The following is a 20,300-nucleotide window of genomic DNA, read 5'->3' as shown; positions in this document are numbered from 1 at the left end:
ACTCCCTGAAAAAGAATGTTGAAATGCTAGAGGGAAGATTTTTCCTCTTTGATAACCCGTTGCTTGTGAATGAGCTAACTGGTGCGATCTGGTATAGACTAGAAAGCCAGTGTATTTCTGAAATCAGGGTACTTATTTCTAGAGAAACGTGGAAACATTAACCAGATCCCCAGGGAAAGGCTTCCTGACAGACTGTTTTTGCTTCTTAGTTGTACAGATTAGACATAAAATGAGATGTGCCTTGAGTTTTTATTCTCTTCAACATTTCAAAATATATTTAAAAAAAAACAAAAACAAAATGAAAAACTTAAGTAAATGAACAATAAGGTGACGGTCTTTCACAGTGTAAAGTGTAACTTTTTTGTTGCTCTTATTATGACCCCATGCCTTCATTACTCTAAGTGGATAGAAATTTTCAGACACAGGTTACTGTACACAGGATGATTCCATTTGGAAATTTAGGCCAAAGAGCAGAGAGAATAATCTTTCAGAGATATATATATAGATCTGTATCTTATGTTGTAAAACACGCTCACATTTATATACAAATTTCATATTTATAAGTACAAAAGACAATGCAAATGAATAATTAATCTATAGTCAATATAGATAATACTGTTGTCCCTGTTCTCTGTTTTCTGATTTTACAAGACAATTGTAGCTGTCTGCATACAGGTGGACTTGACTTGTAGCAACTGGAGACAAGGTGTAGTTCTGCATATGTCTGAGATTCCAGAACTAGACTCATTTGTGGTTCCAGATCAAATCAGCCTGCAGACAATGGCTGTTCTCTGGTGCACATGCAGTTGAGCAGAGCAGCACACTTGGGCACAGGGGTTGGCCCTCAGCTCACTGTCCTGCTGCCACCCTCCACCACCTCAGAGGCCACTGTAACTTTGGGAGAATAACCTTTGAACCTCAGTCTCTACAATGCTTAAATAAAGAGAACATTCAATTAGAGAAAATAATTTTAGCAGTTAAATGTTCCATTTTTCCAAAGTGCTATAGATTTGACTCACACTAGTTTAGACATTTCCTAGGAAGAAAACAAACAAATCTGTATGTTGTACTCGTGCCCCCTTAAAATGTATACGCTGAAGCCCTAACCCCAAATGTGACTGTGTTTGGAAACAGGGCCTGTACAGAGATAATTAAGGTTAAATGAGGTCATAAGAGTGGGATCCTAATCTGACAGGATTAGTGTCCTTATAAGAAGAGGAGCTCTAACCAGAGCTTCCGCATCCCACTGCTTTGCCCCCACAGAAGAAAGGCCATGTGAGAACAGAGGGAGAAGGTTGCATCTGCCAGCCAAAAAGAAAGGCCTCTCCAGACACCAAGGGCTTGGATTTTCCAGCACCTTGATTTTGGACCTCCTGCCTCCCGAACTGTGAGAAAATTAATTTTTGTTGTTTCAGCCACTCAGCCTATGGTATTTTGTTATGACAGCCTTAGTGGCCTAATACACTGTGCCATCTTCTTAAAGAAGCTACCATACTGCACATTGTATTTTTTGATGCTCGTGTCCCAGTCACTATACAGGGTTTGTTTCTTTAAGTTAAATGATGCTAATCGCTTAATTCAGTCAACAAATAAGATAACTCACTCTGTGTCAGGAATTATTCTAGCTAGTGGCAATATGGCAGTGAATAACACAATATCCCTGCCCTTAGGAAATTTATATTCTAGTGGAGAAGAGTAAAGCACAGATGAGAAGACTTTAGTGACCCCTAAGCCAGCAGTATTTCACACTAGAGATTTTAAACTTGTTTCCATTCAGTTAAAGGAACAAATCAATGAAAGTCTTTATGAACATGTTAACCAAGAACATATTCTACAGGAAGAAATCCCTTGTCTTCCCTTTTTAAAAATTGCCGAAATTAAACACAAATCTAAGTTAAATGAGATTCACAATCTATGAAAAGGCTAAATTAAGAATTGGTTTCTTTTTAACCAAGAACTATCCAAGCAAAAACAAAACAAAACAAAAAAGGTGCTCTTTCAGGATGATTATGTAAAATGTTTTGTCAGACCAACATTGGGAAGCAATCCAACCCTTGCACACAAATGCCTAGCTACATGGCAAAGCACTCAGAGTCATAACCTTCACACCATAAAATCACTCTACAAAAGGAGCTGAGTGTGTTAGATATTACATGATCAATAGTAGCATCCTGCAGGATGTCACAGTCAGAATTCTATCAGTCTCCCAGTCTTTGAAATACTGAGGCACGAAAACAAAACCCACAAGTATTGCCTTAGGTATAGAACTAAGAGAAAGCTATTGAGCTATAATTGAGCAATTGATAATGTGCCTCATGGCAGGATAGGATGGAAAATACAATTTTAGCAGTGAGCATTGCTGAGAATTGTTAAAAACAAAAAAAACTAAACAAACAAAAAAACACTACTTTCCAGAAATCCCAATAGAATTCCTTACATAAAGAGAGAAGGTAGGATTTTAAACCAAATGTAGACCCATTTTCATATCTGAGATTAGTTTGAATATGGAAATTTCCATGTCAAAGTCATGATTTTCAAAGCCTTCCAGACCAAGAGACCAGTGATAGGCCTGTGATCCACATTTAATTGGTTAGTGTTAAGACTGCCCAGTAAGGCAACTAGGCTAGTCATTTGCCTATTTGTGTTTACTCTCAGATCTAGTGTCTTTTCTCTTTCTCTGTTCTCAGTAACATGGGACTGGCCTTTGCAAATTACATATTCTAAGCTTCCTAGGCAGCCTGGGCTCCTGGGCTCTAGTAACAACTCTTTTTTCCTTTGAGTCTCTTCAGCCTTAGGCAAGATATTGGCTCTCTGGATGGCCTCATTGTCCCTTGCTGTTTGCCTTTTTGGGTCTTCCCACAGGTCCATAATTAATTGCCCATATTTGATATACTATATTGTACCATGTGGCATGGGTTGTGTGGTTCCTGCTAAGCCTAACTGATATAGTACTTTATGTAAGACAGTGCCTTGTGTTATACAGCTGGGACCTCTCTCCTGAGTCTGAACCTGTGATAGAAAATTAGCATTGCAGTAATTGCTGAGGCAGAGAATAGCAGAGCGTTAGAAGATCCCCAGAAGTTCGGGTCTGTATTTTCTCCTGAATGGTAATTGTGTTCTCTGTGACTTTCAATTTTGCAATTTCCACTTTGTTCTAAAAGATATTGAGGTTTTCCTTAAAGCAGCCAATGTGGGAGTTATGACCATTTCCTGCCTCGCTTACTTCTCTTCATATCTTTACAATATACTCAAGTGTGTCTCAGCTCCACATAACCCGAAATAGCCTATTACCAAACCTGAATGAAAGAAGTCAAGGCGGTAAATCTGGAAACTGCTCTAAAGACACAAGTGCACGTGACTTACATGTCCTCAGGCCTTAATGAAGGTGTGCAGGCAATTTAAATTTATTGAGATTGTTGACATAGTAGAACTTCCATCTACCATTGTGTTACATTTGTTTTCTATTTTTCTCATTTGTTCTTTGCTTCCCTTTCTCTTTTCTTACCTGCCTTCTATTAGATTGATTGCATTTTTTAAATTATTCCATTTTATCCCCTTTGGTGGCTTCTTAGCTCTCTGGTTTTTGTTGTCATATAGGTTTTTGTTGTTGGTTTTGTTTTAGTGTTTGCTTTAGGTTTTATACCATATAACTTTAATTTATCATAACCTAGCTTCAAGTAACATATTCCTTCATGTATAATTTCTCTTTCTCTGCCTTTGTGCTATTGTCATAATTTAATGCTTACATGTTATATATCCCTCAATACATTTTTTTTTTTTTTTGAGACGGAGTCTCGCTCTGTCGCCCAGGCTGGAGTGCAGTGGCGTGATCTCGGCTCACTGCAAGCTCCACCTCCCGGGTTCACGCCATTCTCCTGCCTCAGCCTCTAGGAGTAGCTGGGACTACAGGCGCCCACCACCACGCCCGGCTAATTTTTTTGTATTTTTAGTAGAGACGGGGTTTCACCGTCGTCTCGATCTCCTGACCTCATGATCCGCCCACCTCGGCCTCCCAAAGTGCTGGGATTACAAGTGTGAGCCACCGTGCCCAGCCAATACATTGTTATTATCTTTCATTCAAACAGTCAACCGATATTTATTTATTTATTTATTTATTTATTTATTTATTTTTGAGATGGAGTCTTGCTCTGTTGCTCAGGCTGGAGTGCAGTGGCATAATCTTGGCTCACTGCAACCTCTGCCTCCTGGGTTCATGCTGTTCTCCTGCCTCGGCCTCCCAAGTAGCTGGGATTACAGGCAAGCACTACCACTCCTGGTTAATTTTTTTTTTTTTTTTTTGAGACAGTCTCACTCTGTCGCCCCGGCTGGAGTGCAGTGGCACGATCTTGGCTCACTGCAAGCTCTGCCTCCTGGGTTCACATCATTCTCTTGCCTCAGCCTCTCAAGTAGCTGGGACTACAGGCGCCCGCCACCACGCCTGGCTAATTGTTTGCATTTTTAGTAGAGACGGGGTTTCACTGTGTTAGCCAGGATGGTCTCGATCTCCCGACCTTGTGATCCACCTGCCTCAGCCTCCCAAACTGCTGGGATTACAGGTGTGAAGGCACTGCGCCTGGCCTTTTCCAAATTTTTTATAGAGACGGGGTTTCACAATGTGGGCCAGGCTGATCTCAAACTCCTGGCCTCAAGAGATCCACCCACCTTGGCCTCCCAAAGTGCTGGGATTACAGGCATGAGCCACTGCATCCAGTATATTTATTTATTTTGAATTAATTTCAGTGAGTTTTTGGGGAACAGGTGGTGTTTGGTTACATGGAAAAGTTCTTTACTGGTGATTTTTGAGGTTTTGGTGCACCCATCCCTGGAGCAGTGTACACTGTATCTAGTGTGTAGTAGTTTACTCCTCACCTCCCTCCCACCATTCCCTCTGAGTCCCCAAAGTCCATAGTATTGTTCTTATGCCTTTGCATCCTCATAGCTTAGCTCCCACACATCATTGAGAACATATGATGTTTGGTTTTCCATTCCTGAGTTACTTCGCTTAGATTAATGGTCTCCAGCTCCATTCAGGTGGCTGCAAAGGCCATTATTTTGTTCCCTTTTATGGCTGAGTAGTATTCCATGGTGTGTATGTGTATATATACACTATGTATACATACCACATTTGCTTTATCTACTCATTGATTGATGGGCATTTGGGCTGGTTCCATATTTTTGCAGTAGCACATTGTGCTGCTATAAACGTGCATGCGCAAGTGTCTTTTTTTTGTATGACTTCTTTTCCTTTGTGTCGAGACCCAGAAGTGGGATTGCTTAATCAAATGGTACATCTACTTTTAGTTGTTTAAGGAATGTCCATACTCTTTTCCATAGTGGTTGTACTAGTTTACATTCCCACCAGCAGTGTAATAGTGTTCCCTGTTCCATCCCAATATCTATTATTTTTTGATTTTTTTTATTATGGCCATTCTTGTAGGAGTAAGGTGGTACCACGTTGTGGTTTTGATTTGCATTTCTCTGATCATTAGTGATGTTGAACATTTTTTCATTTGTTTGTTGTCCATTTGTATATCTTCTTTTGAGAATTATCTATTCATGCCCTTAGCCCACTTTTTGACGGGATTGTTTGCTTTTCTCTTGCTGATTAGTTTGAGATCCTTGTAGATTCTGGATATTCGTCCTTTGTCAGATATACAGATTGTGAAGATTCTCTCCCCCTCTATGGGGTGTCTGTTAACTCTGCTGTTTATTTCTTTCGCTGTGCAGAAGCTTTTTAGTTTAATTAAGTCCCATCTATTTATCATTATTTTTCTTGCATTTGCTTTTGGGTTCTTGGTCATGAAGTCTTTGCCTAAGCCAATATCTAGAAGGATTTTTCCAATGTTATCTTCTAGAACTTTTATGATTTCAGGTCTTAGATTTAAGTCTTTGATCCATCTTGAGTTGATTTTTGTATAAGATGAGAGATGAGGATCCAGTTTCATTCTTCTACACATGGCTTGCTGATTGTTCCAGCACCATTTGTTGAATAGGTGTCCTTTTCCCACTTTACATCTTGTTTGTTTTGTCAGAAGATCAGTTGACTGTAAGTATTTGGCTTTATTTCTAGGTTCTGTGTTCTGTTCCATTGGTCTGTGTGCCTATTTTTATACCAGTCCTATACTGTTTTGGTGACTGTGGCCTTATAATATAGTTTGAAGTTGGGTAATGTGATGCCTCTAGATTTGTTCTTTTTGCTTAGTCTTGCTTTGGATATGTGGGCTCCTTTTTGTTCCATACAATTTTAGGATTTTTTTTTTTAGTTCTGTGAAGAATTATGGTGGTATTTTGATGGAATTGCATTGAATTTGTATATTGCTTTTGGCAGTATGGTATTTTCACAATATTGAATCTATCCATCCATGAGCATAGGGTATGTTTCCATTTGTTTGTGTCATCTATGATTTCTTTCAGCAATGTTTTGTAGTTTTCCTTGTAGATGTCTTTCACCTCCTTGGTTAGGTATATTCCTAAATATTTTAAGGTTTTTATAGTTATTGTAAGAGATGTTGAGTTCTTGATTCTCAGCTTGGTCATTGTTGGTGTATAGCAGGGCTACTGATTTGTGTATATTAATTTTGTATCTTGAAACTTGACTGAATTCATTTACCTGTTCTAGGATCTTTTTAGAGGAGTCTTTAGGGTTTTCTAGGTATATGATCATATCATCAGCAAACAGAGACAGTTTGACTTTCTCTTTACTGATTTGGATGCCCTTTATTTCTTTCTCTTGTCTGATTGCTCTGGCTAGGACTTCTAGTACAATGTTGAATAGAAGTGGTGAAAGTGGGTATCCTTGTCTTGTTCCAACTCTCAGGGGGAATGCTTTCAACTTGTCCCTGTTACATATAATGCTGGTCGTGGGTTTGTTATAGATAGCTTTTATTACCTTAAGGTATGTCCCTTTGAATTTGTTTTTGCTGAGGGTTTTAATCATAAAGGTATGCTGGATTTTATAAAATGTTTTTTTCTGCATCTATTGAGATGATCACATTGTACTTATCTTTAATTCTGTTTATGTAATGTATCACATTTATTGATTTGCATATGTTAATCCATCCCTGCTTCCCTGGTATGAAACCCACTTGATCATGGTGGATTATCTTTTTGATATGCTATTGGATTCAGTTAGCTAGTATTGTGTTGAGGATTTTTGCATCTATGTTCATCAGAGATATCGGTCTGCAGTTTACTTTTTTTGTTATGTCTTTTCCTTGTTTTGGTATTAGGGCTTCACAGAATGATTTAAGGAGGATTTCCTCCTTCCCTATCTTTTGGAATAGTATCAATATAATTGGTACCAGTTTTTTTTTGAATGTCTGATAGACTTCATGTGGGAATCCATCTGTTCCTGGACTCTTTTTTGTTGGCAATTTTTGAATTATCATTTCAATCTTACTGATTGTTATTGGTCTGTTCAGAGTTTCTATTTCTTCCTGGTTTAATCTAGGAGGGTTGTATATTTCCAGGAATTTATCTTCTCTTCTAGGTTTTCTAGTTTGTGTGTGTAAAATTGTTCATAGTAGCCTTGAATGATCTTTTGTATTTCTGTGGTATCGGTTGTAATACTTTGTTTCATTTCTAATTGAACTTATTTATATCTCTCTTCTTTTCTTGGTTAATCTAGCTAATGGTGGATCAGTTTTGTTTATCTTTAAAAAAACAGCTTTTTGTTTCATTTATCTTTTGTATTTTTTGTTGTTGTTTTTGTTTCCATTTCATTTAGTTCTGCTCTGATTGCTGTTATTTCTTTTCTTCCGTAGGTTTGGGTTTTGTTTTTTCTTGTTTCTCTAGTTCCTTGAGGTGTGACCTTAGATTGTCTATTTGTGCTCTTTAGCTTTTTCGATGTAAGCATTTTAAGCCATGGACTTCCCTCTTAGCACTGCTTTTGCTGTATCCCAGAAGTTTTGATAGGTTGTGTCACTATTATCATTTAGTTCAAATAATTTTTTAATTTCCATCTTGCTTTCATTGTTGACCCAGCATTGAGGCCATTTACATTCAACATTAGTATTGAGATGTGAGGTACTATTCTAGTCATCATGCTAGTTGTTGCCTGAATATCTTGCATTTTTTTTTTTCATTGTGTTACTGTTTTATAGGCCCTGTTATATTTATGTTTTCAGGGGGTTCTATTTTGGTGTATCTCGAGGTTTTGTTTGAAGTTTTACAAGTCCTTTTAGCAGTTTCTGTAGTGCTGGCTTGGTAGTGGCAAATTCTCTCAGCATTTTTTTTTGTCCGGAAAAGACTTTCCTTGTTTCATTTATAAAGCTTAGTTTCACTGGATACAAAATTCTTGACTGATAATTGTCTTGTTTAAGGAAGCTAAAAATAAAACTCCAATCCCTTCTGGCTTGTGGGGTTTGTGCTGAGAAATCTACTGTTAATCTGATTGTTTTTCCATTATAGGTTACCTGATGCTTTTACCTCACAACTCTTAAGATTCTTTCCTTTATCTTGACTTTAGATAACTTGAAGACTATGTACCTAGGTTATAAACTTTTTGCAATACATTTCCCAGGTGTTCTTTGAGCTTCTTATACTTGGATGTCTAGCCTTTAGCAAAGCTAGGGAAGTTTTCCTCGATTATTCCCTTAAATATGTTTTCTAAACGTTTAGATTTCTCTTCTTCCTTGGGAACACAAGTTATTCTTACGTTTGGTTGTTTAACGTAATCTCATACTTCTTGGAGGCTTTGTTCATTTTTTTAAAAAAAAAATCTTTTTTCTTCGTCTTTGTTGGGTTAATTTGAAAGCCTTGTCTTTGAGTTCTGAAGTTCTTCCTTCTACTTGTTTGCTTGTCTTTCATCTCCAGAAGTTGTGGTTGTTTTTTATTTACGCTATTTTTCTGGAGAATTTTTTGTCCATATCCTGCACTTTTTACAAAATTTCTTTAAGTTAGTTTCTACCTTTCTCTGTTGCCTCTTTGAGTAGCTTAATAATTGACCTCTGAATTCTTTTTCTGGCATTTCAAAGGTTTCTTCCTCGTTTGGATCCATTGCTTGTGAGCTAGTGTGATCTTTTGGGGGTGTTAAATAACCTTGTTTTGTCATATTACCAGAATTGTTTTTCTGGTTCCTTCTTATTTGGGTAGACTATGTCAGAGGAAAGATTGTGACTTAATGGCTGCTGTTCAGATTCTTTTGTTCCACAGCGTGCTCTGTTGGTGTGGTGCTCTTCCCTTTCTCTAGGGATGGGGCTTCCTGAGAGCCAGACTACAGTGATTGTTATTGCTCTTCTGGGTTTAGCCACCCATCAGAGCTACCAGGCTCCAGGATGACACTGGGGAGTGTCTGCAAAGAGTCCTGGGATGTAATCCATCTTCAGGTCTTGCAGTCATGGATACCCAGCACTTGCTCTGGAAGAGACAGCTTTACAGTCCACAGTAAAGTGGATTCTGTGAGGGTCCTTGGTTGTAGTTGTGTTTAGTGCACTGGTTTTCTCGAATGCCGTTAAACAGTCAACCAGCTTTTCAAAGAGGTGTGTTTTTATTTTTTATTTTTTTTATTTTTTGAGACAGAGTCTCTCTCTATTGCCAGGCTGGAGTGCTGTGGCATAGTCTTGGCTCACTGCAGCCTCTGACTCCCTGGTTCAAGTGATTCTTCTGCCTCAGCCTCCTGAGTAGCTGAGATTACAGGCACATGACACCACGCCCAGCTAATTTTTGTATTTTTAGTAGAGACAGGGTTTCACTATATTGGCCAGGATGGTCTCCATCTCTTGACCTCGTGATCTGCCTGCCTTGACTTCCCAAAGTGCTGGGATTACAGGTGTGAGCCACTGCACTCGGCCAAGAGAGTTTTTAAATAAGGAAAAAGTATTTTATATTTTACCCATGAGTTTATTATCTAGTACTATTTGTTACATAGATCCACGTTTCCATATGGCATTATTTTCCTTTTGTCTGCAATATTCTAATATTTATTGTACAGCAGATCTGCTGCTAATGAATTCTTTTAGGATTTATAAATTTAAAATTCTTTATTTTCCCTCTGTTTTGGGAAGATCTAGTCACTGGATATAGTATTCTACTTGAAAGGATTTTTTTTTCCTTTCAATACTTTAAAGAAAATGTTTCAATGCCTTTGAGCTTCCATTGTTTTTAAAGAGAAATCTGCTGTCATCCCTCTCTTTGGCTATCTGTACATAATGTGTCTTTTTTCTTTGGCTGCTTCTAAGGTTTTCTCTTTCCCAATTGTATTAATCAATTTGATTCTAATGTGCCTTAGTGTAGTTTTCTTTATGTTCTTTGTGTTTTCAGTTTGTTGAGTGTCTTGGATCTATCAGTTTATGCTTTTTGTTAAATTTGTTTCTTTTCTCAACTATTTTTTCTGTCCACCCTCACCCCCCAAACTTGTACCCCTCTGAGCCATCTCCAGTTGCATGTATATTAAGTTTCTTGAGGTTGTTGTTATTGTTCATTTTGTTTGGTCTTTATTCTTACCTTGTTTTGTTTTAGATAGTTTCTATTATTGTCTTCAAGTTTATTGATCTTTTACTCTACAGTGTCTAGTCTGTTTTTATATGGTATATGTTTCATATTAAGTATTGTATTCATCATTTCCAAAGTTACATATCTTTCATATCTCTCCTACTTGTGCTCATGCTTTCCCTTACTTTGTGAACACATAAAATATAGTATTAACTATTTTAATTTCCTCATGTGCTAATTCTATCATCTATATAATTTCTGGGTCAGTTTCAAGTCACTGATTTTTCTCCTCATTATGAGTTTTAATTCTGATTTTTTGCATGACTTGTAATTTTTCATTGGATGACAGACAGTGTGGATTTTACCTTTTTATGAGTGCTGGATATTTCATATTTCTTTATATGTTTTTGAACTTTGTTCTAGGACCTTGTTAAGTTATTTAAAAAGAGTCTGTTTCCTAGTGCCACTATAACAAATTACCACAAACTGAATAGCTTAAAACAACAGAAATATATTTTCTCACAGCCATTGAGGCCAAAAATCTACACTCAAGATGTTAGCAGAGCCACATTTCCTCCAAAGGAAGTGGCAGATAATCCAGTACTTACCTATTCCAGCTTCTGTGGCTTTTTTGGCACTCTTGGACTTGAGGTCACTGCACTTTAATCCCTGCCTCTGTTTTTACATCATCTTTTCCTCTGAGTGTTTGTGTTATCTCCCTTTGCCTCTATCCTGGAAGGACACTTATAATTCCATTAAGGGTCTACCCAGATAATCCAGGGTAATCTCTTCATCTCAAAATCCTCAACTTAATTACATCTACAAATACCCCTTTCCCAAATAAATTCTTATTTACAAGTTCAGGGATTATAACTTGATAGCTTTGGTGACCATAATTATAAGATGTAAGGATAAATTAGTTCTCTGTTATTCTAATTTGGCTAGAAGCAAAAGTCTATGGGGAAGTATAAAGGAACAAGTAAAAAATGTATGGAGTGAACCAGGAAGAAACCCTGAGGATTTCATTCACCAGTTCAATTTGTTAAAAATGTTTACTGAACACCTAATATGTGATGGGGACATAGAAAAAAAAATACCCTTGACCTCATAGAGCTAACATTCTAATGAGAGGAGACTAATAATAAAACAAACAAGTCGAACACATAATCTTCACATAGTGATGAGGGCTATGGGAAAAAAATAAAGCAAGCAAGTAAGAGATATGAAATGGACTCCAGAGATTGGTGAACAGGTTATAATTTTGAATAGAGTGGGCAGGGAAGTTCTGATTGGAAATGGAGTATTTGAGTAAAGATCTGAAATAAAGTGAGAAAGTGAGGCGTGCACATATCTGATGAAGATGTTTCAGGTAGATGGAACAGTATGTACAAGAGCCTGAGTTAGGAATGTACCTGGTGAGTTCGGAGAAAGTGGCTAGAAACCCAGCATCAGATAGAGCAGAATAAGCCACACTGGGGGGTATGTCAGAGGGTGTAGATCAAATAGGACATTGAAAGCTATATGTAATGACTTTGGCTTTCACTTGAATAAGATGGAAAGCCATTTGGAATGCCATGATACGATTAGGCTTTAAAGGGATTTCTTTGACTATGGTGTTGGGAAGAGATTGGGAACAGAGTACGGAAGCAGAAAGATCTGTTAGGATAGAATTATTCAGTGACAGAATAATGGTGGCTTAAATTAGGATGGCAGTGAAGATGTGAGATGGCTTTAGATTCTGCTGAAGGTTGAGCCAACAGGACTTGTTGGTAGATTACATGTGGGGTATGAGAGAAAGAGAGGCATTCAGAAGAAATCTAATGTTTTAGGCCTGAGCAGTGGAGGGATGAAGTTGCTATTAGTTGAGATGGGGAGGACTGTGAGAGGCGCAGGTCTAAAAAGGAAGAGCAGAAGTTTCTTTTTGAATATTTAAGTGTGAGGTGCCAATTATACATCCAATTGAGATGTTAAAGAGATCATTGGATATACTGAGTCTGGCATTTAGAGGAGAGGTCTGGTTTGGGCATATATATTCAAGAGCCAACTGATAGCAAATGGAAGGGAACAGAATTATTAAGTTTAGGAACCTATTAAAATTAGGAAGCCTCTTCTCTTGTAACCTAAGGGGTTATATGGAAAATGTTTCTAAGCATATAGCTTCCTACCTGTTCAATGTTCATTGACAAAACAAATTAAAATATAGAACAGAGAAAAGTATAGAATAGAATTGATGTACAAGAAGTGCAATAGTTGATGAGAGAATGTCTGGAATTTAACATAAACTAGATAATTAAATTCTCACAAGATAGATATTACTGCCCCCATTTTATGGATAGGGAAACTGACTTTTACAGAGGTCAAACAGCATGCCCAGACTTACAAAGTCAGTGAGTTGTAGAGCTGGGATTCAAATCCAGCATATCTAACTCTGAAGTCCAGGTCCTTCCTATGACTCTACAAGGCCTTCCAGCGAAACAGTTTAAGGGTAGAAATCATGGCATATTTGGGGCTCAGGGCTCACTTCTTTACTTATGAGGTTAAGCTTTCTGCCACAGGAAATGATCTACACTAGTTTCTACAAAATGGGGCCAGGAAAGTCATAACTGTAAATATTCATTATTTGAGAACTATTTCCATTATTGGGCTGAAAGCAAAGGATTTGTGTATCTTACCACTTGGTTACATGAGATCATGAATAAACAAAATATAATTAAGATTGATTATAAAGATAAACATAGAGAACCCAGCTCATTACTTAACTTTACTGTTATTGATACCAGGCCAGAAAACTTTTCAATTGAGGAACAACATGTTAGCCAATTTTAAATTAAAGTCTCTCAAACATGAAAACCCCATCTACCCCACCTCCCCCACTTCTGTTACTGTGCCGTGCCAGATTGGCAAGGCCATTTGTAAGGGAAGCAAAGTATCCTGGTGGACAGGCTACCTTGCCAGGAGGCACCTGCAGACCTTATCAACAATGAGCCTACTTATTCTTACTGTCCTTTCTTTTTAGATCCTCTATAAAAGGTATAGCTGTTTATCACCTATTGCAGTACCTCAGAATCAAATGTCAGTGATATCAATACATGGGGATAAGAGAGCTCATTCAACGTGAAACGGAAGATACCACTTGGTTTGTTTATCATGCAGTACAAGGGGAGGAAAGAAGGGGAAACAGGGAAGATGGAGCAATGTCCCTCACAAAAGGAGATGGGTGAGCTGTGCCAACAGCCTTTCCTTTCCAGAACACCAAAGGAGCCATTGTTACTAATTTTGTATTTTGGTCTTGACAGGAGACACCTGATCCTAGTTTAGGGCTTTATTTCCATGGCAGGACTAAAGCAGTCTGACCTGACATAAAGGGGCCTGGAATGCACACATGGCCTACCAGTCCCATGGTTGGGAGATGGTGTAGGTTGCATCTGCAGGGGGTCTTTGCTGCTTACTACAACTCTGGGGTCTTCAGGTTCGTACCTGAAGTTTGTGAACTCTACAGTGAACGTGGCTCACTTGCTCTCTCCCTCTGGCTCCATTTCATTGAGTTACTTTTCCAGCATTAAGGACTCCTCACCAAATGACTGAAAGGCAGATGACAGGAAGGAGATTTTTTTTGCTTTGGGTTCTCTGACAGGTCTTCTGAACAGGGCTCTAAGCAGATGTTGGCATTAGAAAATATTTGTGTTCTTTGACTTTCCTGATACCTGGTATAGGAAATTCAGTGAAGAAAGATAGCAGGCAAGACAAGGCTTGTATTACAGGATCCAGTGGCACAAAGCAACAGGAGACAAGAAATAGTGGGCACTGAAACACTGACAAGAATTTTACATCCTTGTCTCACTGAGTCTGATCTCTTGATGCCCTGGGAGATGTGAAACACTTACAAAGAGCCAGTATTGACTAATGCCTGGAGATTTCACTTTGAAACTGATAGTGTCTGGGGTGAATTAATATAGCACGTGATTTCCCCCACAAAAGTTAATTTTCTGGAAAAACTTTCTGAAGAATGAAATGCCCAGATACTCAGTAGCTTAAGAGTAATGAGAGTTAAGCTGACATTGTGAGAAGGAGATAGCTCCATAGAGGAGGTGACATTTAGTGTGGGCTCTAGCCATGCCTAGCCAAATAAGCAGTATTTTCTGGCAGCCCCAGTGAGAGCCACCACCAGTTCTTTTGTTTAACAAAATCCAAGAGTGCAATTAACAATTTCTATGACTTGGCCTTCAGAGCCTTCAAGTTACAAGAGGATAAACAAGTAGGAAAGAAAAGGGAGACGCCAATGTTTCAGAAATTATGATCTTCAAAGGAGGAGAAATAGTTCAACCACAGGGAAAGTGGTCAGAAATTTGATATCCTTTCTGTGAGAGCACAAGGAGACCCCAAACTGCCAAACCACTGTATCTGAGGAGGTGTTGCTAGGACTGAAGTTTCCAGAAATCTTTGAATGGCTCATTTATTTTACTGGGGCTAAAGTTGATGGGGCAATTATCAGGGCAGGCTGCGGATTTGATTGCTGTTCGGGCAAGCAGGCTTTCATTGTCAGCCAGGAAGCACTTGGGAATTACTTACTGCAATGTGCCATGCAGACCTGTGCATGTGAGTGTGCATACATGCTCTGTGTGTGTGTGTGTGTGTGTGTGTGTGTGTGTGAGAGAGAGAGAGAGTGAAAGAGAAAGAGAAAGCTGAGGAGGAAGGATGGTCTATCTCTCTTTGCTTTTAAATCCAATTTTTCTCTGCTTGGTGTATATACCAGACTCAGCAGAGAGAGGTGAAATTTTTGGTGTGCTAAACCCTACACTAAGGATGAATTTCTGTTTCACCTGTAACTCAAGCTTCCCCACTCTAACAGGATTATATTAACGGGAATAGCCAAAATATCACAGCCCCCACCCCTGCACACCCTCCTACCCCTGCACACCCCCCACCCCTGCACACCCCCCACCCTTGCACACCCCCCACCCCTGCACACCCCCCACCCCCTCACACCCCCCCACCCCCTGCACACCCCCCACCCCTGCACACCCCCTTAACCCTGCACACCCCCCACCCCTGCACACCCCCCTACCCCTGCACACCCCCACCCCTGCACACCCCCCCCCCTGCACACCCCCCACCCCTGCACCCTCCACACCCCTGCACACCCCCACCCCTGCACACCCTCCTACCCCTGCACACCCCCACCCCTGCACACCCCCCACCCCTGCACACCCCCCACCCCTGCACACCCTCCTATCCCTGCACACCCCCACCCCTGCACATCTTCCTACCCCTCACACGCCCCACCCCTGCACACCCCCCACCCCTGCACACCCCCCACCCCTTACCACCAATGCATGGCCCAGAAGCTCCAGCTCCATCAAAGTCTCACCCAGTGTTGGATACTCTCTAGTGGGATCTCGTGCACCCTCAGGAACAGTTCCTTTATGCTCTCCTGTTCAGGGTTTCATAGCTGGGGATCAAGATGCCATCTGAGGGTGGCTGTGCCCTCACCTCACCTCTGCATGGCTTCAGTGGTATTCTTGAGAGTCTAAATATCCATGCCAAGGAATGGAGGGGTCACCTTTTTCTAGTGGCCACATCAGCAACCTGCAGGGTACCAACGAATGGCTGTACTTTCTGGAGTTCTCACCAGGCTGAAGCAACACTGCCTCCCCTATTCCATCACCTTTGCCTCCTGGGTAGCCATGAACATGCTGCCAGGTCATGCAAAACCCTGTGAGAACATATCCTCCTCCTTCTGCCTGTAGTTCCTTCTTTCTATGCAGTGCAGTTAAAAAATTAAGGTAGGAGGATCCACATTCTACACCAGTGGTTCTCAAACTTCAGCATGCATTAGAGTCACCTGAAGGTTTCATTAAAACACTGATTTCTGGGTGCTATCCAGGCTTTTTGATTGAGTAACTCTGGGGTGGGGTTTAAGATTTTACATTTCGAAATAATCCCCAGATGATTCTGGTACTACTGCTCTAGGGACCACGTTTTGAGAACCACCATTCTGGACAAGCACTGTGCTGCCCCAGGGCCTCTGATCCACCAGTTGTCTGGGAGGTCCTGCCCCTCAACAGAGACACACCCAGACACGTGCATCTTCACAGAGGGCCCCATTTATGCTCAATCTGGTGCCTCCATTGCCATCATAGATGAAAACACATTGACTCTCCCATGTTATGCGTTTAAAGCAGAGATTTGCTTGCTTGCATTCAGGCAATGCAGGTTTTGACTCCAGAACTTCACACCTGCATGTTCCTTATGTATGAATTACTGACCAACACCACTCTGGGGGTAGAGGTGGGGGGTCCCTTAAATGCTGAAGAATGATCATTTGTGTGGTCTTCTCCCTCTTACTGCAAAAATTATTATATTTGTTGGTAGAAAATTCTTTCTTTGGTGGACTAGTAAAGCGACTGATGGGTGGGAGGCCTGGAGGATAAAAGGGGCTGTAAAGCAACGGAGAAAAAACGGGAGAGAAGGGGACAAAATGGATGCCTTCCCATGTTGAGCCTTTGAGAGTAGTCCTTGAACTATAGTTTTATCATGGATTAAATGGGCCTTGAGGAAGGGGCCTTCCAGGAAGTCTAGACTATGTCGAACATTTCTGCGGGAAATGTGTTATGAGAAGACACAAGCTAACTTACCCACCAACTGGAACTCAACTTGCTGCAAATTGGAGGTCACAGGAAATGTGCTAAAGGTCTTTTGCCACAGACGAACATTCTTTTGCCCTGATAGTGTGTATCATCAGTCATGCTATGGGAGAAGCACAAATGAGATCTGGCATCTGCTAGGCTGCTGAATTATTGTTGTTATTGTTGGGTTTCCTTTATCTTTCCCATGAAATTACAGTGATCATCACTATGGCATCTGCTGGGCCTGAGATGGATCAGATCTAAAAATAGGATGGAGAATTCAGGCTCCTGGAGACAGTTCATGCACTATGTGAGCTTTGAACCTTTGGTTTGCTCCAACTTTTGAGTTTGGCTTGAGGTGGCTCTTGGCAATAATGGGACAGAGCTCTGAGGAAAGGCAGTGCATGAAAGTGGAATCTCCAGATTTCATAAACTCCAGGGACCTTCAAGCTAATTGCATTCAACTCCACCCTTCTGCTGATGAGAAACTGAGGCCTAGAGAGTCATAGTAACCACAGCAGGAGTGTGGCCACATGAGATTAGTTTGGGCCTCCAGAAATAGTTTCCTCAAACCTGCCTCCTATGGTGTGTTCCCTGGACCACTGGTGTTTGGGACAGTGAGCAGGTGCTAGATGAAATGGTTTGGGAAATACCAGGTTAAGTATTAAATGTAAGGGCAGGACCCACTTAAGCTTTCCTAGGAGATATGCACGGTATTTTGAATCTCTAAGAGGAGTTAAGGTAGGCTGCCTCCTTTTTCCTACTGAGCACTTCATGGAAGTACTCCGTGGAACCCATTTTGGGAAATTCTGCATTATGCCCGTAGGTCTTAAAGTCTCCTGGCTGAATTGATACCCCTTAAGATAGGTTTGCTTGAAGTTCTGAGGGGAACAATGTGTACTGGGAGTAAGGTTGTCAAGTAAAATATAGGGTGTTCCAGCTAAATTCAAATTTCAGTTAAATCAATTTTTTTTCTTTTTTTTTTTTAGTGTAGGTCTCATGCAAGATTTGGGACATACTTAAACGATTACTCATAGTTTAATCTGAAATTCAAATTTAACCAGGAATTCTTGAATTTTATTGCTAAATCTGGCATTCCTAAGTGGAGATTAGAGCAGAAAGAGACAAAACTAAGAGCTATTAAGACAGGCAGTCTGGGCCTTGGCCTCAGGAAGGAAGGGGCCACCGTCAAGGCTCTGTGCCAAGGAGAGAGCCCAGGTGTTTCTAGCCCACTTAGACCACAGGCTTCAAATAGGACTGGCTACTGGCTTCAGTCTGGAAATTTGTGGGGCAATTTTTGTTGTGACAATGATTGGGAGGTTCTACTGGCACTTAATGGACAGCAATGCCATATGTCCTGTCGTGTGTCAGACAGTCCAGTTTCCCACTCCACATTCTTTGTGAGTGTCCTACCTGACATTCTTAAATGTGCTTTCTTACTTCCCTTAAATGCAAGCCTATTCACTGTATGAAAGTGCTGGCTCCTGACAACTTCTTTAAGTCTCCTGGGATGCTCATACTCCAGTATTTACATGTTAAATTATATGTCATTTTATGCTGACTTACTTTCCTTTTATTTATCCTCCTTCCTATTGTTAAGGCAATGTGTGTGTGTGTGTTCAATTATTTACAATTATTTATATCTATAGGCAATAGTATCTGTGATTTTATTTTTAGGAGAGTAAAATAGGTATTATAAAATGTTCATAACAAAAATGAACACTTGTTTGGTAGAAATAAGAAGTATTGACTGAGCCACATTGTTTTTCTTGGCTATAGTAAAACCCTGAGTTCTGCTCTCTTCTTCTTAAGTATAGTAGTTCAAATTAGGTTTGGCTACATTTAATGTAAAAACAAAATGAGATTGATAAATAAAAATAAAATCCTAAATGCCATACCAACTGAATGGATCCTTCCCCACTTGGCCAAGGGGATCCCAGAAAAACCTTAAAAACTGGCCATGATGGTACAGAAGGTTGGACATGCCTTGTTATACTCCCTCCCTCACTAACCACTATTAGGCTTTCTTTCCTAAGCGTTAAACAAAAACTAGCCCTTTGGAAGGACTTGTTCCACTGCTCAATTCAACCAACCTCCCTTTTGTGGTTTTGACACAACAAATGATCAGCATTCTTTCCTGATAAGAGACCGCCAACCACAAAGTGGTTCTGGCCATCTATGGATGCTGTGCAGAGGGCCTTTGTGTGCTCTGTTTCACCTTGGATGTATAGGGCCTAATTGTAATACATTTAAATGTTAGGTCTCCACCCCAAAGTGAACATGGGACACATGTTGTATTCATGTTAGTCCTCTACACATGCCCATGCCTCCCATTTGTGAATATTCATAGCTCCTCCTATAACTGTCAAATATATATATTTGGCCACCCTGCTCAGCATATATCTCTGTCTTATTCTTCCCACTATCAAGAGCCTATTTCTGGCTTCTGACTGGAGGTTACGCTTGCCAGCTTATCAGAATGGCTGCCTGCAGGCTGCAACGCTTTATGAGAAATAAAGCTCTCCTTTCCAAATTTGTGACTTCATCCTTCTTCAGTTGACAAGAAAAAGCAGTGGCTTCAACAATACAGCAGGTTATTTGTGTTGCATGTAAGAGAAGTTAAGAGGTAGGCTGTCCTGTTTTGGGAGGCTGCATCCTTCCAGGTCTCTGTTTTGCCATCCTCAAGATGGCTGTTAGGAAGTCTTTGCCATGTTGGACACTCGTTTTTGGAAGCCAGCCTCCATTCTGAGGAGGCAAAGCAGCCACATGAAGAGGCCCACAAGAAGGGAACCAAGGGTCCTAGCCAACAGTGTCAGCTGAGCTCCCAGCCAGTGGCTGCATCCAAAGCCAGCCTGGCAAGTGAGGCTATTTCAGCCAGCACCTTCCAGCACCCAAGCTGTCACTATGTGACACCAGAGAACTGTCTGGTGGATACACAGAAATGTGATAAATGATAGGTCATTGTTCTTTTAAGCCACTAAGTTCCCCCTTCCCCTACCACTATCACCCCACAGGTAGGGGGGGATTGTTATATAGCAATTGATAACCCAAACAACATTCGTTTATTCATTCATGTGGACTCATATGCTAAGCACTATTCCAGATGCTGAGGATTCAGGAGTGAAAAGGTAGAAAAAATCTCTTCCCTCAAGAAGTTTACCATCTAGCTAGCTCCTCCTTTTATTCCTCTAGAGGCTACAAATCATTTTTCTCTTCAAGCCACCACCCCTACTTCTTGTTTTA

The 20,300-nt window shown here is 40.3% G+C and overlaps 1 long non-coding RNA gene across 1 annotated transcript; it reads right to left on the bottom strand.

Annotated features, from left to right (window-relative positions):
* Positions 1–236: 236 nt before the first annotated feature.
* On the bottom strand, positions 237–19,729 carry LOC116474813 (uncharacterized). Its single transcript, XR_004249757.1, has 4 exons — positions 17,067–19,729; positions 15,927–16,017; positions 11,040–11,163; positions 237–894 (listed from the first exon to the last, which is right to left on the bottom strand). It is a non-coding gene; the product is annotated as an uncharacterized LOC116474813 (long non-coding RNA).
* Between the last annotated feature and the right edge of the window lie 571 nt (positions 19,730–20,300).

This window comes from Hylobates moloch, unplaced genomic scaffold (assembly GCF_009828535.3).
Source record: "Hylobates moloch isolate HMO894 unplaced genomic scaffold, HMol_V3 SCAFFOLD_2, whole genome shotgun sequence".
Taxonomy (NCBI): domain Eukaryota; kingdom Metazoa; phylum Chordata; class Mammalia; order Primates; family Hylobatidae; genus Hylobates; species Hylobates moloch.
This window is presented reverse-complemented; position numbering and strand designations above follow the sequence as displayed.